The 16593-nt window shown below is 35.3% G+C and overlaps 1 long non-coding RNA gene across 1 annotated transcript; it reads left to right on the forward strand.

Moving 5' to 3' along the window:
• The first annotated feature begins 9976 nt into the window (after positions 1–9976).
• Positions 9977–10769, forward strand: LOC149989127 (uncharacterized). Its single transcript, XR_016503253.1, has 2 exons — positions 9977–10218; positions 10371–10769. It is a non-coding gene; the product is annotated as an uncharacterized LOC149989127 (long non-coding RNA).
• The last annotated feature ends 5824 nt before the right edge of the window (positions 10770–16593 follow it).

Consider the following 16593-nt stretch of genomic DNA (forward strand, 5'->3'; position numbering starts at 1 on the left):
ACCCATGGGTCTCTTTTTTCAATGTGAGCCTTTCCATCACCTATTGATGATGATGGATTCCCTCTTCCATCCTTTTTGTAGGGTTTGACCACTTGTAGCCTTAGTTGGTTGATGTCTGAACTTTGAAGTTGCTTCATTCATGTCAAAAGTTTCACAATCACCCCCATTCCTGTTTAAGTGTATGACTTTTGATGTTGTGACAATTTGTGTATTCATAGTTAGTCTTCTCACTGTAGCACTTGTGCTTCCATCAACTCAAATCTCCTCACCAGCTGTCTTTTTTTGTGTTTACTGTTTTTATGTTTCCTTTTTTTTTTTCTTTTTTCTTTCCACAGCATTCACAATTCTGATAGTACCTAAGTGAATAGTTGCTTATGTTAGATATTTCAAGAGCCTGTGGCAGAAGTCTTCATTGGAAAGGACACTTCCCCTTTTTTTTGCATGAATGGCAAGGAATAATCCATGCAACTAGAACCACAATGGTGAGATCTGCAATTTGGCTCACTCATACCCATGGGAATCAGCGAATGTTGTCAACTTTGCATATGCTTGACATCTGCTGACCTTAAGCTGCCACAGAAAATCTCACACTCTATCCATATTCCTCTAATTCAGCACCCAAGTCACCCAAAATGATTGCCCCTTGAGTAATACCGCCACCGCCACCGCCACCACCTCTACTGCCAAATATCATTTGCCACAACCTCCATTCTCCCCATCACAAACTGAACTGGAATCATGAAAACAAAAAATATAAAAACATAAAATATAAAACACAAATAAATTGTAACTGGGTTTCTGGGTCACTCTAAATATATATATATGAAAAAAAATAAAATAAAATAAAATAACCCCAGCTGTGGTGAGTCATCCGGAACGAAGATAATATCCACAAACGTCCCCACTGATAGCGGGAACTCCAAAGGAACGATAAAACTTTGCGGGTTAAAGTAAACAAAGGGGTCCGATAAAATATAGTCAAGATTTTTGAAACAAGTTCAACAATAGCGCGAGGAAAGGACAGGGGCGGAGAGAAGCGCAGGCACGTGTAAGGGAAAAAGGAGAGTGTGGACAAAGGAAGGAACCGACACACACAAGTATGTAGCCAGGAGGAGAGAGAGCCCCTCTTGCGATGAAAGAAGCCCAATTGAGGAGGAGACGGCAAAAGTAGCGGCTCAACATCCGCCAAACACACCGCAACGCACGAGGAGTATCCGCGACATTGGGCCCACCCGCTCCCTCCACCCGTCGCCGCGGTATTCGGTTTCTTGTTCACCACATGATTTCTCTGACTTTCCGCGCTCTCTCCCCACCTTCGTTGACCCCCGGAGCGCAGGGTTGACACCCTGATATTTGAACCCGTCGCGGGTATGGTACCTACCAGATATCGTGGTGGTATCTAACAGTGGGCCTTGGCATTGATGGGTTTGGTTGGGAAGGTGGGGCCAGAATTCGATTAATGCCTTACTCCTACATCATTCTGCCTTTTGCTGCTGTTGGTTTCTTAGGAATATGAGAAAATACAGCCACATTCTGTTTTTCGGGTTTGGGGGGAATGCCTCATCCTTTGCTCTCTGACAATTCCGTAGCTAAGATAAATATGCATATATACATATAATATTTTTTATAGTTGTAATTCTTTACAAACTCTTACCATCCACATCACTCTTCTTATTTTACTTCATGGGGCAGCTCAACAAGTCTTCAAAATTTGTCCTGAGCATCTAAAAATGCACAGCAATCAACTTACAAATGCAGGTAATGCCCATTTGCTGATAAATGTACCTTTGCCAAAAAAAGAACATTTGCACAAAAAAAAAGTGAATGAAATATCATCAGCGTGAAAGATTACACATAAATCTGTGTCCCTTGAGATATGCTGTATGATTCTATTGGTTCTGGCATACAATAAGATAAGATATATATATATATATATATATATATATATTCACAGAAACAGATTGGAGATGTGAATTGTGAGGTGCATTCTGAATGAACTGTTGGGGCAGATTTTGTTTGTAATGTTGAATTTCAAAATTTGCAACTTTCATTGGTGTACATATTTCAACTGGATAGTATTTAAAATGTATACTTAAACTACTGAGTTCTGAAATAATTAGTACTTCTTTGTTTAAACAGTTGGGCAAAACACAATAAAAATATTAGATAAAAAAGTTTTAAAAATCTCTACAGAGTAATCAGAAATTAAATCCATTGGATAAAATCACATTCATGTCATCAGTGCATACCACAAAATTTATTTTGAATATATCAATAAAAATACATGAAGTTGATAACTATTTTTTTTTCATGGGAATTATAAATGTAAATATGATATTGATAGGTACCATATAAGCATAATTAGCATTTGAATTTTTCATCATTTTTTTAAGAAACATCTATTTGACATTAGCTCTGTGTATAGTTTTGAATATTTGGTATATTTTATTTTATGTTAAAATAAAATACTGTCTCACATAATTGTCTTGCACTAAAAATAAGTCATAGTTAGGTTTGTAATAGGACTTGAGATTACCAGTAAATTCACAATATGACTGCATATGTAATAGTTTCTTTTACCAATAATTCAAATTATAAATTGACTAATTATTAAGCACTTTCACCTCTACAGTAAAATGCATTGTCCTCGGTGGCCTATTTGATTTCACTAAATAAAATGTGATACAACAATGAATACAAAATCAGTTGCTATTATAAGTACATAATTTTCTTCGAACTTGTAACTGTTTACATCATAAAATGCCTTTTAAGAATCGCACAACCTTTTGCACCACCATTTAATGTGCACAATCAATCCTCAACACACACTGGTTCACCGTCTCACCACCTTTCAGAAAATGCTATATGCTTAAACCTACCATCAACTTAACATTGGTATTATATGATGCTATAACATTCTTTCTATATTATTATTATTGTTTTTTAATGAGATAATTTGGTGTCTCCTGATGAATTTCAATGGGCTCACAGTTTTGGTGTAATCTATCAATCTTTTGATAATATTTTTTGATTTAAAATGTAAACCCAATAATTAAATAAATAGAAACAAACAAGCATATGAAAAACACAATTTTCATGTTGTTAAAATACTGATTGAGATGATCAAATCATTCACAAAAGCTTAAGCTTAGTATTAACCCATGTTTTGTGGGTAAAATAGGCCAATCTTTCTGCATTGCATTCTGGTTTATAATTTATTATTCATTTGTATATATGTATATATGTATGCATACACACACTATTGGAGGGTTAAAACATGTAAAACATACAAACTTGATGATTTTTTTGAGATACTCATATATGTGTGCCAACGTGTTCACACAACAAATTACCAAACGCATTATCTGTAAACATATTTTAAATAGAAAATAATAATAATAATAATCATAAAAAAATCAACAAAGGACGTTCAATTATTCATCCAGTCGTTATCATCCTTTGACTGCCAAGCTTACAAACTCTAATATCAGAGGTAATCTCAGTGCTGTGCGGGTGTAGGGATAGTATGAGTCCATGTGGGAATGGGTACACAGATAGCACACCCAGGTTTAGGGTGAATCCAATCCTTTCTGTTCCAACCTAAATGGAGCTTCTGCTACATATATATATATATATATATATATAAGTTCATATGTTTTTATGAATTCACTGTACATATTGCAGCCAGAAAGTCTATGATAGCATTCAAAACTCTGTGTAACTTATGTTTGCTGCTATACTAAGGTCAAACCAAATATTTACAGGTTAAATTGTGTTCATAGGCTCTGTGGAATAGGCTTCCTCAGGGGAATAAATAAATAAATAACAGTCTGAGAGATGTCTTTGAATAAGTGGAGCAGCATTCTCCTCCTATTTCTGCCCATTGCCAGGCTCCATTTTCTCTAGCAGTGTCTGTCCATCACTAGGGAACACAGCTTTTGTCTGATACAAGGGGTTTGGGCTCAATTAGGGTTAGGGATAAGATTACTGGACCAACCAGGAGCTTGCTGCATTGGTGCAACAAGGCTTTGGCGTGAGAAGGATGTCACAGATTTAGGAGGGCAAATGGGGTGAGATACCCAGGTCTAGTTTAGGGTTGGTTTTCTATTAAAAATTTCAGTGGATGTGTGGTGGCTGTGATGCTGCAGAGGTGGTGGCAGTGAGATTTGGGTATTGACAGACCTCGCACACTCTGCTTGCCTTTGTGCACATGAATCATATGGAGTTTATTTTGACGGATTGGACTTGGAACCATGTCCAAATTTGGAGGTGCCCTTCTGCCAACATGCTCCCAATACAAATGGAGGAGTGATGGGAGCATACCATTCCCATTCCCATTCCCAACAGCAGGATTATGTAGAAAAGGAGGATTTAGGGTTAGCCTTTTTATATTTTCCCCACTCACATGAGAAACATCACACCTAAAACTAGTGTGTGCTTTGGCCAGGTCCTCAAGTTTGACTGAAGCAGAGTGAGGGAGTGAGAGAGGGTGGGGCCAGACACCTCTTTGCCCATGCTTTGCAGGGGCATCTGTGTGGATGGGCATTCATGTGGACATTCATTCATTGGAGGATTTAGGGTTTTGCCCAAACCTTGTTCCCCTCCTCCCATGCACCTGATCCAACCTCTCTTATGTTACAATTAAAGTCTTCATGAGACAATCTCTATTCTTGTAGGCCTTTGTATGTTGATGCAAACCCAAACATGCAGATCTCAATTAAATAAAAGTTTCAACAACTCTCTTATTTCTCTCCTAGGCACGTCAAATATGTCCAAGGAGAACTTGCTTCCAAACTCTTAACCTAAGATTGGTGAATGTTTCTAGATTGTCATTTTTCTATTAAATTTTTTTAAAAAAATCTAGGTGGGTCCTATATTGTCTGGGGTGCTTGCATATAATGATAGCGTGGGGGTAGTAAACACAAGAAATAATACATTCTTTCAAAACAATATAACACGCGCATGATACACTGCAACAAAAAGCAAGCAATTAACACTTGGGTACAATCTTTGTCTCTTCCTTTCTCCAGAAAACCTAACTTTGAAATAAAATATTCAAACTAGGCTTTTTCCCTGCACCAATTGTTCCCAAGCTTGAAAGAAGAGAGTATAAATGTGTACAACACAGTGCTACAGTATCCCAAAAAAGAGTGAAACCTTCAACCATTCTGAATCCCTTTCATCAAAACATAGAACTACCTGTTGTATAATAGTATCATGCTGCATGTGTGTGTGGCTCATTGCTTTGTGCACACATGGGTCTTTTCAGCTCTGGTGGATGAATGTACATGAGGGACATTCATCCAAGAGAGACATGCCTCAATTATATTGAAAAAAAGGGTCATGTCAAAGGAGAGTCAGTCAACTTTTGCTTAATTCTCATATCACTTCAGATATGGATGCCAATGGAAAGAGAGCTATAATTTTGAAGGTTTCATTTATTTAGGTAGATTTGTTAATAGTCCTATGCGAATTCCAATGCTTCCAAGGTTCCATTCGAATCTAACCAACACATAATGCCTGCAAGCTAAATGGGAGAGCAAGAAAGAGAGGAAAAAATTGAAATAAATATTGATGAATTAGAATAAAAAATGGGGAAGGGGCCAAGGCTCATTAAAGGCTAAGCAGACAAAGGGCTCTTCACGTGGGGTTTTATAATGGCCATTTAAAGTATAACATACATATATATAGGAGTTGCTGAAAAGAATATAAACAGGTAAATAAAGCAAACGTTATTCTTCCTTGAAATTGTTGTAGTTGAGGTGTTGTTGCTATTTGTTGCAGTGGAGAGAAAAGCAGGCCCCTCCCCAACTGATTGAGAAACTGCTAAACATAGCTGAATTATTGAAATTATTTTACTTAATTAATTAGAACTTAACTTGTTGAGCTTGCCCACCAACTTATAGGAAGCAGCGTAGAAACTTCGATTCCGACACGTGGCATCTATTACCATTAAAATTAGGGATCCTGGATTGAGGTGGAATCAAATTGTAAGTCGGAATAAAAAATATATTAAAATGATATATTTGTGTGTATATGTATACATATGTACACATATACACAAATCCTCACACACAATATCTTCTCTCTACTTCATTGATTTATTGATAATTCAAAGATTTATGGATTTAATATTGAGATGTCAATCTAAAGTATTATTTTTTCCTTTATGGGTAAAAAATAAAATAAAATAAATGTAACAATTAAGATGTTTATCATAACAACATTAGCTATGATGTAAAACATTTAGATTCGAAATTTAGAATGTAGATATATTTTCATACATAAATACAACAAAGGATGCTTACAATAACTAATAGTATTGCATATCACATGAAATAATAGTTTTTGAGATAATTATTTTCACAAATCAAGTAAATATCAGCTCCGTTTCTGAGGTAATTTTGATTCAGCAAAAATCTGAACCAATTTTGTGATGAAACATGCATTGTTTGTCACACAATTTTTTTTTTTTTTTTTTTTTTTTTTTTCAAGTAAACTTGTAATTTCTACTTAAATTGGATGTAAAATTACATTAATTTTTTTCTTTAATATAAATCTAATTAAAAATACTGGACTGTTAATGAAACATATTTCCAGGTATGTATGTATGTATGTATGTATGTATGTATGTTGTGTTTTATTCTTATTTTTATAATGAATACTTTATTATTCATTAGATATGAATAATAAAGTATTCATTATATATTTATAAATATATAAATATTTATATATGCTATTCTTTTACTTGTTCTTTAAAAGTCATGATTTTCGTCAATATTTATGGTAGACGTTAGAAAGGATAATTTTTTGAGAACAATTCAAAATAAAGAATTTAGATGCACCCATTTTTTTTCAAAATCTATGCTTAATTTGGTAATGGATAGTCTAAATTTAGTGAGAATCGAATAAGAGGATGTTCTTGTTAAGGTAAAATTAGTCTCATAATAAATAAAAATAAAGCAAATCAAACCTAGCACCATTACACAAGTTTAAATCAAAGACCTTTTATTTTATTTTATTTTTCACTGTGAAATGAAAAAATGTATATTATATTATATATAAATATATATATATATATATATATATTTATATATGTTTGACATGACTAGGGTATGTCCAATACATTGATTAGTGTGTGTCATGTTCATGGCATTCTAGGACCTGGAACCCAAACAAACTTGGCCATAAATGAAGTTCAACCTCTAGTAACTTTGTGGTATTATTGTACATGATCATTCTATACTTCTCCATTGAAGGACAAGTCATTGTACTGCCTACAAGTTATTCAAAGGCATATACCACAAAGAAGAGACCATATGGCTTTGAGGCTTATGAGGGATGCCTTTAGTAAATATTGTTTGTTTCCAAGTAATAACTCGCCAAGGTTCAACTTTGATAGGACTAGTGGCAAGCTTGTGCATAATTAAGGTAACCCAATTCCAAGCTTATTGAGCTTGAAGATAATTCCAAAATTTATCCATCTTTGGTTTTGAAAAGAAAATTAGTGACGGATAAATTTGTGCTCTCCATATGTTGATGGCAAGGCCTATGAGGTATATGAGCCATATTAACATTGCTTCTTTCCTAGCTCTTAAAATCAAACCACATTTTTCCTCTTGAATTTGCTTCTAATTTGTCATGCCATTTTGATGAGACAAGGTCATATGGTTCATGGCATTTTTGGAGGAGTTATTGGTATAGTTTGGAAGTATAAGTCATAGTAATAATTCCTTTTTGCCAATGATATAACTTTGGATCAAAAGTTCTATTGGCAATAGTGCTTAAGAAGAGTCTAGTGTCTTCTTCCAGTGCATTTGAAGCTTTGACTTTGGTGATTACTCTTACCAATTTAATATAACATTGTACTCTTAAGTTAGAGGTGTAGGAGAGAAGAGGATTGATGTTTTGGAAGAAAGATATTTTGTTATAGAGAATCACCTTCTTTTTAAGGAAGAATGCTTCTAGCGTTTTCCTTCTATTCCAAAATTTAATTTAATTTAATTTAATTTTTATTTTTATACTAGAAACAGGATTGTGTCCTTCATCTACAAAGTGGGCCAGTAAGTAATACTAGAAACACATGCCTATTCCTGACCCTATTGATGACAATCTATTTAACAGCACTCTTAACAATATAGATGACAACCTGAAAATATATTTAGTTACATTTTTCCATTTAAAATCAACCCCAGCTAATCTAAAAAAATCCTCTTCAATAGTCAAAATTTAAAATTTTATTCTTATTTCTTTTTGATTCTATGTCTGTTTTAAGAAGGATTTATTCTTCTCAAATTATTCTTGTTGTTGTTATTTGTTTGTTTGTGTTTATATATATATCTTTGAAGGAATTCTTATTTGTCACATGTAATACTACTTGTGCTACATAAAACTCTATAGAAGATTATATCCTTTGATCTTGTTTGTATATTTATTACTTTTACAACATTCTGAAATTTTCATTTCCTGTGAGGAGGATGAGGATTTGTTCTTTCAGGTGTTTATTACAATACATCTTTAAACCTGATTTTCATTGTTAATTTTTGAGAAACACTGAGCGTTCAATAAATTATTTGTAAATGCTTAGAAAATGACACTATCCTACAAACATTAAAATCAGAATATTATACTTCCACCTATTTATTTATTTATCATTTGATTATAAATTGTTACATACAAGTTATATATATATATATATATATATATATATGTGTTGCAAATGTACAGATATTATGACATTTTGTTAGGTTTAATACAAGTTGAATTACATAGAATGTAGTGCTTTAAGAATTACATAAAAAAATAGGGTTTTTGGAAGTTCTCCACTTGTTTTGCTATTTTTAGAACGTCATTAAAGAAGATGATTCCTGAAGTAAATTTCATGAATTTACATCTTCCATTTTCATTACTTTTAATTAATATTTATCAATACTTTTCTTCAGTATATCAATTAATTTCAATCTGAATTTCATATCAATTTATTTTGTAAATGATGCAAAATGAGCTGCAAGTCATTACTATCATGATTAGTGGTTTTTCATCACTAGCAGAGGACTGTGTTCAATTACTTAAAAAACGTTAGTGTTCAAACTATTATACCCACTCTATTATTTTGAATCTAGTTTGCACCAAATCCTATTTTGTATACAACTATTTGTGACAATCAATTATTTACCTAATTCAATCATGGAATTGAAAACTAAATGAGTACATGTAGTAATCATGTTAATTAAAAATTATGATGATTCCAAGTGCATTTTTTGCAACAGTACATAATAATTAAAACTTGAGAACATAATTTGGTCCTTAACAAGTAGTTTTGTAATACAAAAACTACAACACATGTTTCGTATTAACATCTTTAGCTTTAACAATAATAGTCAATACATTATCCATGCATGTGTTACATATACACAAAAATTTAATTTAAGAATACCATCATTTATTTTTATCAATTCAATTCAAGATAGCATTGTCGTCAAGCAAGAAATAAGGTGTTAATCAAAAGATTAAAAACTCGTATTGACATGTTAAGGTTAAGAAGAGAGCTGTACACAACCGGAAGGCTTGAAGGAAGGGCCGTAGCTAGGAAGGAGCTTAAATTGACATGGCGACCACGGTTTAGGAGTTAGGGTTTGATGTTTTTGGACAACGAGGTGACTCCATCGCGGCAAGACGGCGTGCTCCCTCGCTCTCTCCAGGCACTGTTACATGCTTCCACCGCACAACAGCAGATGGACGAGGAGGACGAGGAAGAAGAAGAGGAGCCGCACTCCTTTCAGGAGCACCAGGAGGGAGATCTGTGGGTCTCGAAGGAGGCGGTGTCGTTGCTGGGGATGGCTTCCCCGGAGCTTGGAACATCCTTGGATTGTGCGAGCGGAGTATGTCCAGCGCCTCCGTAGCGGTCAAACATCTACCCTGTGAAAAAAACACACTTCGGATTCTCTGCTGACGCAGTGCACCATATCTGGCCTGCATGCGACATAGCCCTTGGGCCATTGTCAACTCCCTGGCACGAAGACAAATTCCTTCGCACCTTGCGGGGAGTTTGCGAGGGCTGGATTTGTGCTGCTGTGCCCCTTCGTTAGCGTCAATGCTTGATCGTTATGCCTTGGGTGCTTTTTCGCCGTCGCAGCTGCTGCTGCTGTTTGAGTGCTGTATCCAGTGGCGAGCTCTCCCTCCGTCCGAAACATGGGGCTGGTATCTTCACCCCTTCGGGTGATGGTACCTATTCGCACGTGGTGGCATAATCTACTAAACTTTCTCATTAGCCTTGATGCAACTAGTTCTTATTCAGACTCCTGGCTCTTCCCCTCCGATTCATAGTTTGGCTGAATTCTCTCGTCTATTTTGGAATCTTTCTTCTGCAGGGCCATGCGCCTTTCGTCGCGATTGGCTACCGGGACGGAGTGAGAGTCCTCCTCTCATCTTCACATACCCAGTCCTCCTATTTTATTGGCTTGGTGGAGGCGATGGGCATTTATCTCTTCAACCTCGAATGTCGCTTTTGTCTACTCGAGTGGGTCCTCGGAAGGACCCAATTCGAGTAAAAAGGACAGACTGATGAGTTCGACACACTGGTCGAAGCGACTCGTGCAAATGCTCACTCACGAACTGCGCCGGATGGGAAAAGAAGGAAGAAAAAAACAAAAACGAAAAACAATGAATAAGAAGAAAACAAAAAATAGAACGAAATAACTCCTTTGTCTTGTCCACTACTATCCATGACTGACGCTTTGGTTGATTCCTTCCACCTGGTAAATGATTAATCGTATTCATTTGCCTCAATTTGGTTTGATAGCCTCGCATCCGTTGTTGTAAACAAGCAAAGCTTAGTCTTGCAATAATTTTTGTTCTTATTTTCCAGCTTTCCAGAAATAAAACAACGATCATCGAGAAGTTTAGACTGCTCAAAGTCAGAATTAGCCGAGCGCACACAATTTTTACATGACTTACGCAGTCAAACCCTGACGCTCGGACCACACTGATAGTTACACTAAAGATAGTATACTTCACATTTTTATGAAACTCGACTTCCGCACATCTGGTGCAATGCCTGGTGAGGAAACCTCCACCACAACATCTTTTCAACTGAAAGAAATGGATTCACGCTGCATCTATTTCAATTTCGCGTGAATTTCCCGTCCGACGCGGCGGCCCTCAGGCTGATTCCCTATTCCAACCCTAGATTAGTGCCCGTAACCCGTCGAGCTGGCACCGAGCGTGGAAGAAATCTGGCTGCCCCGAGTATAATTGTCACAGCATTAAAGATGATGAGAATATCCAGGTATCGGAAGATAATTCAAGCAGAGAATCGCATCGCTGTACAGTGCGTCGAGCTCAGGGAGGTTCCTTGAGCATTACCTCGGCATCTCGCAGGGAGGTTGACCATATGTGAGCCTCTCAGCGGCAGAGAAACTGCCTCCGCCATTTAATAGAGTCTGGCTCCAAAGTGAAGGGGCTCAAAATCCAGTGGCAATTTCGTGGGTATCAAGATATAATTCGGTGACTCGATTGCGGCCCAGAAATAGCAGGGGATGGTCAGAATTAGCGACTGTGGCCACCAATAGAATGCCATCCGATGAACAGAAAATTCGTTGGATTCTTTCGTGTCGATTTCTACACCTTGCATACTCGGCTATGATGCGTAAATTTAATAACTGAAATCGCCGCGCAATGCCTTCTGCGCTAATAAATTTGAGGAACAGCGTGGGGGAGCTTTACAGGGTCAAAAATCGTAGGCTGGTCGCTTGAAAATCCAAAAGAGGCACCCTAGTTCAGCTTTTCTAAACGCAGCGTTGGCTTTTTTGGCTCTGGGCTTTCGAACAAGTGGAAAGAAAAAAAATGAGTCGCAGCTCGTCTAAAAACTGAGTTGCAGCACCAGTCGATCAGTTTGCTCGGAAGCCCACCTCCGAAAATGGGCGTATCTCTTTCCTCTGTAAATAACAAACTTCTTAATGACTTGCGCGGGTCACTTTGTTAAATCTCTTCCCTCGCATCATAGCGACGGCACCAACGCAAGAAGAAAAGAGAATGGGTAGTGGTGGTGGTGGTGGCGCCCATGGCGTTGCGATTCCTTTTCCACATGGAAAACCATCGTAAAAGCACGCATCTAGGTGCCTGCAACTTGGCCGACACTAGGATTTCTTTTGTCTGTTGCCACTGAAAGGCACTCTCAGACGGATGCCTGCGCCTCTGCGACGATCAAAACCTCGCCGCAAAAAGCTCCGTTCGCGCTTCCGAGTTGTCTTCCTTGATGAAGCAACGGCGCAACGTGACCCCAAAACACTGTTAATTAATGGTGCTTCCCAGTTTTTCAGTATTGCCAGACATTTTCAACAATGTCCATGAAGAAGAAGAAGACGACCCACAGATTCATAATTTGTGTGTGGGATCGTCTTATTGCATTACATTCTGAGACTTCAAGTAAAGAGTCTTGCTAGCTCACCTTATTGGATATGTGAAAATATATATATATATATATATATATATATATAGACTCTTTACATAAAATTAAACTTGAGGTATTAAGCACTCAGATAATAGTGATTAAAATGCACAACTTTTTACACAAAAAAGCTCTTCCAAATCGTCTAGATATGGGATTCCTGTAGCTGCATAGATTTAGATTGCTGCATCTTTTCTCGTGTATATGAATAATTGACAACCTACAACTGTGTTATCAATGTGGAAGTGAAGCTTTTATGTCCACTCTCACATCGGAACATAATTGGCATTGTAAACATTTCTAAATGAGTTTGATTTTTGTTTTGTTTTGTTTTGTTTTGTTTTTTTTGTGTTTTTTCCTAAGAAATACCTCAACAAAAACTTCCTTTTCTGCTAAAAAAATCATGCCCTCCTTGTAATGAAAATATTAGCAAAATAACAATCTTTTTTTCTTTTCTTTTCTTTTTTCTCCCAAATTTTGTAAGACGACAAGCAAAGTCTTCGAAAGAAAGGCTTCTTACACCCATTGGAGCTATTTGTGAAATTAGTTAAAAATGAATATTCTGTGTTCTTTTCTGCATCCTGTATCATCATGAGAGTAACTCTTCAAAAGGCCAAGCCGATTAAGGAAACAGTCTTGGCTAAAATTGAAAAAGTCCCTTTTGAGCAGCTGTTACTTTCAGAGCAAACTCTCAAATGCAACTTCAAGGGCTTTACTCCTTCAATTTTTTAATTCTAAGTAACTGAGAAGCACTTGATTGGTTCATATATACAGTTTTTTAAAGAAAGGAATTGTACGAGAAAATGGATTTTGTGAGGATAAGAGGCCAGGTGCCTTGAATCTCTAAAGAAGGGAAGAATGTCTATGGCCATGAAAGAGCAAAAAAGAGACACACAGAACGAGAGAACGAGATCCTCCAAATGAAACCAAACAAAACACAGACACAATCAGACTAACTGAGTGACTGACTCATTTCATCCACTCAGAAAGATAATACACACACACACACACACACAGTTATATATATATATATATATATATAACACAGATCCTTACAGATTCTGCAAAGAAAGCAGTTGGAGTGCAGACAGCCTTTAACCAAAGCACATTCACACACTCTAGCCCCCTTAGCTCTCTATCTTGCTCACTTCTCATCTTGCTGAGTTGGACCCTTTTGTCATTACATTGTTGTAGTTGGGTTTAGGGTTTCATGGGGTGGTGGTGGAATTGCCTTCTACATCATCTTGTTGATGGGGTGGTAGTGGTAGTTGTGAAGAAGCTTCACCTTCATTCAAGTGTTTGTTTTGCAGTGTTTTGGTGTTTGGTTACTGTTGGGATCAGAGCCACCCAAAATGTCAAATGACGATAAATGATATTGTTGCACTGCCATTGCCTCATTGTTATTGTCAACAAACAGGTGGACAATGATGTAGAGTTGATGGGCTGTGAATGAAAGAAGAGGATAAATGAAGGGAGCGTGAAGGGACATTAAAGAGATGGGTAATGAAAGAAATAAAGAAATAAATTATATGTGTCACTCCTGCTAATACTTTTGTTTTGCTGCTTTTTTTTTTTTCTAGTGAAGAATTCTCTTGTCAACAATAATGTCTCACATAACAATCTATAAGTATTGCATAACTTAAAACTCAATTGAGACCTTCAATGTTGCATTCAAACTTAACTTGAAGGTCAACTTCAAATATTAAAAGAATTAAATAATTTTGATGTTCCTGATCATAGTGTATTTATATCAATATATCAAACATATCATCACTGTCATTATTGTTTTTATTATTATTATTTATCTACTTTAAAAAAAAATTAGGGAATATTTATTTATTTATTTATTTTATTTAATGAATGTTATTGAGTTATTTTTATTAGGATGAAATAGGGATTTTTAAAGTCCTCTCATAAAAAGCTTTTGCAAATCTGCATAGCATGCACCATTTCTAAATGATAAGCAATCCAATGACTTATTTTATTGCACATACATGCACAAAACACTGATGGTCCGATTAATCATATATCCAATTAGTTTTGTATTGTGTTAAAGAAGCCATATTATACTAGCAACTTGGAAGAAAAGTTGAATTTATCTCAAAACAAATAGACAAATACCTTGTTCACCAATTCAACAACCAGTCCATCAGCATGTAGCTTTTGCACAACAAGACACACATGTTATTAACACCCTTGAAGATGCTTCAAATAAAAACAAAATATGATGCAGATAAGATTTAGTAAGCTTGTTGCATAATTCACAGGTTGAATATAAGGTTGAAATTCATAAACACACTATGCATAAAATACTGAAATATATCCAATACATTGATAAGTTGAATACCCATGACAACATATTCAATGTACTCATATCTATATCTATACATATATATTATGCTTGAAACATAGCCCTTTTGCTTCCCCTCTCTTAAGATAGTGTGGTTATACATAGAAATGCCCATATATCTAAACATTTATTATTATTATTATTATTATTATTTATTATTAAATACAAAAATAAAGTGCTTATTTTTCTATAAAACAAACAAACAAACAAACAAACAAAAAAACCAATAGCAATTGAAGAAGAAAACACATGAGCATGCAAGATGCTCTACTTTTCCAAAGATGCGATTATTTGAAGAGGATTTAATGACATGGAATCTAGTTGTAGATTCTCTACATGCAAAGATGAGGATGTGCAATAGCACCACCTCTTGTCTCACTTTGTCCATGTTTTGGCTCATGTGCCATGGATGAGAGCTTCACTTATGAGGCATTGAAAAATGTGTATTCTAATGTCAAATTCTATGCATTTTTCATTGCCATCCATCATGAAAGTGTTGGTAGAAAATTTTAGTTTTTGCACTAGAAAATTGAATTTGCAGGGAATTAAAGAGATCTATGCAGAAACAGAGAGAATTTAACTACATCTGGAAAAAGAAAAAGAAGTCTAAAAATAAACATAGCACAAACATTAAAGGGTGGAGTAGTAAGACCTAAATCTTGATCTTTGTTCTTTGTCATGTATATTTGTCTTCATTTCATTGTAAGAAACAGCATATGCTGAGACTTCAACCATGTCTAAGACTCAATGTGTGAGTGTACTTGAATAATCATTTGGGTAAAAAAATTGTATATATATATATATATATATGTATATATATTGTAAACAAATACATTCGTATAGAAGTATAATGGTTTCTTAAACTGTTCACAACATTCTTAGTTTATTGCAATATTTTACATGTATTTGATTTCTTCACTTAAATTAAGTTTTAAACTTGATGAATTTAATTTTTGCAAAATTTAATTGCACATTTCTTATATATATATATATATATATTTAATGGTAAAATTATTGATGATTTTTCATATTGTTATGAATTAATTAATGTTGGTATAGACATAGTACACCATTTTATTTATTTTTACAACTTCCCACTTTTTTATTATTTAAATCATGAAATATGTTAGGAGTTTCTTAAAAGACAATTTTTAAAACTTAAAATTCAAATTTAATATCATTGAAGACCCCTCATGCATTGTTACTTAAAAAGATACTTAATAATGGATTATATCAATGTCGCTAGTTTTATTTAAATATTTATACATTTATACTTCAAATATACTTGGATATTAGAGCATTACCTAATTTTTTTGGTTTGTTTATCCATTCCATTTAGTGTGTTGCATACCAACCTTCTAATATGAGATATTAAATTTGTGTGTGTGAGATGTTTTAGTTTACAATTATAAATAAATAATTGTTGAATGAATTCCTTACTTTTATTGAAATCAAGCATTAGACAACCATTAACTAATTTTGACTTTTCCTATCTAAATCTTACCATCATACATTCATGATTCCACAAAGTCATGCAATGCAGCACTAGGTCACTTCTGAATGCATCTCCAACATCACATTTACAAGACAATATCAGCCATTCATAAAAGCTTTCTCCCTCATACTTTCCCTTTTATTTCTAACACCTCCACTGCAATTTTCAACAACACAAGAAATGCCATGCATACACACACACACACAAGTGAAGGAAGTGAGCGATGCATGACACTCACAAGCTCACAAACTGGAGCTAGACTTGAGAACGGCGCCGCAAGGGGACGCTCTGCGGTGTTCG

This window comes from Physcomitrium patens, chromosome 6 (assembly GCF_059467195.1).
Source record: "Physcomitrium patens ecotype Gransden chromosome 6, ASM5946719v1, whole genome shotgun sequence".
Lineage (NCBI taxonomy): Eukaryota > Viridiplantae > Streptophyta > Bryopsida > Funariales > Funariaceae > Physcomitrium > Physcomitrium patens.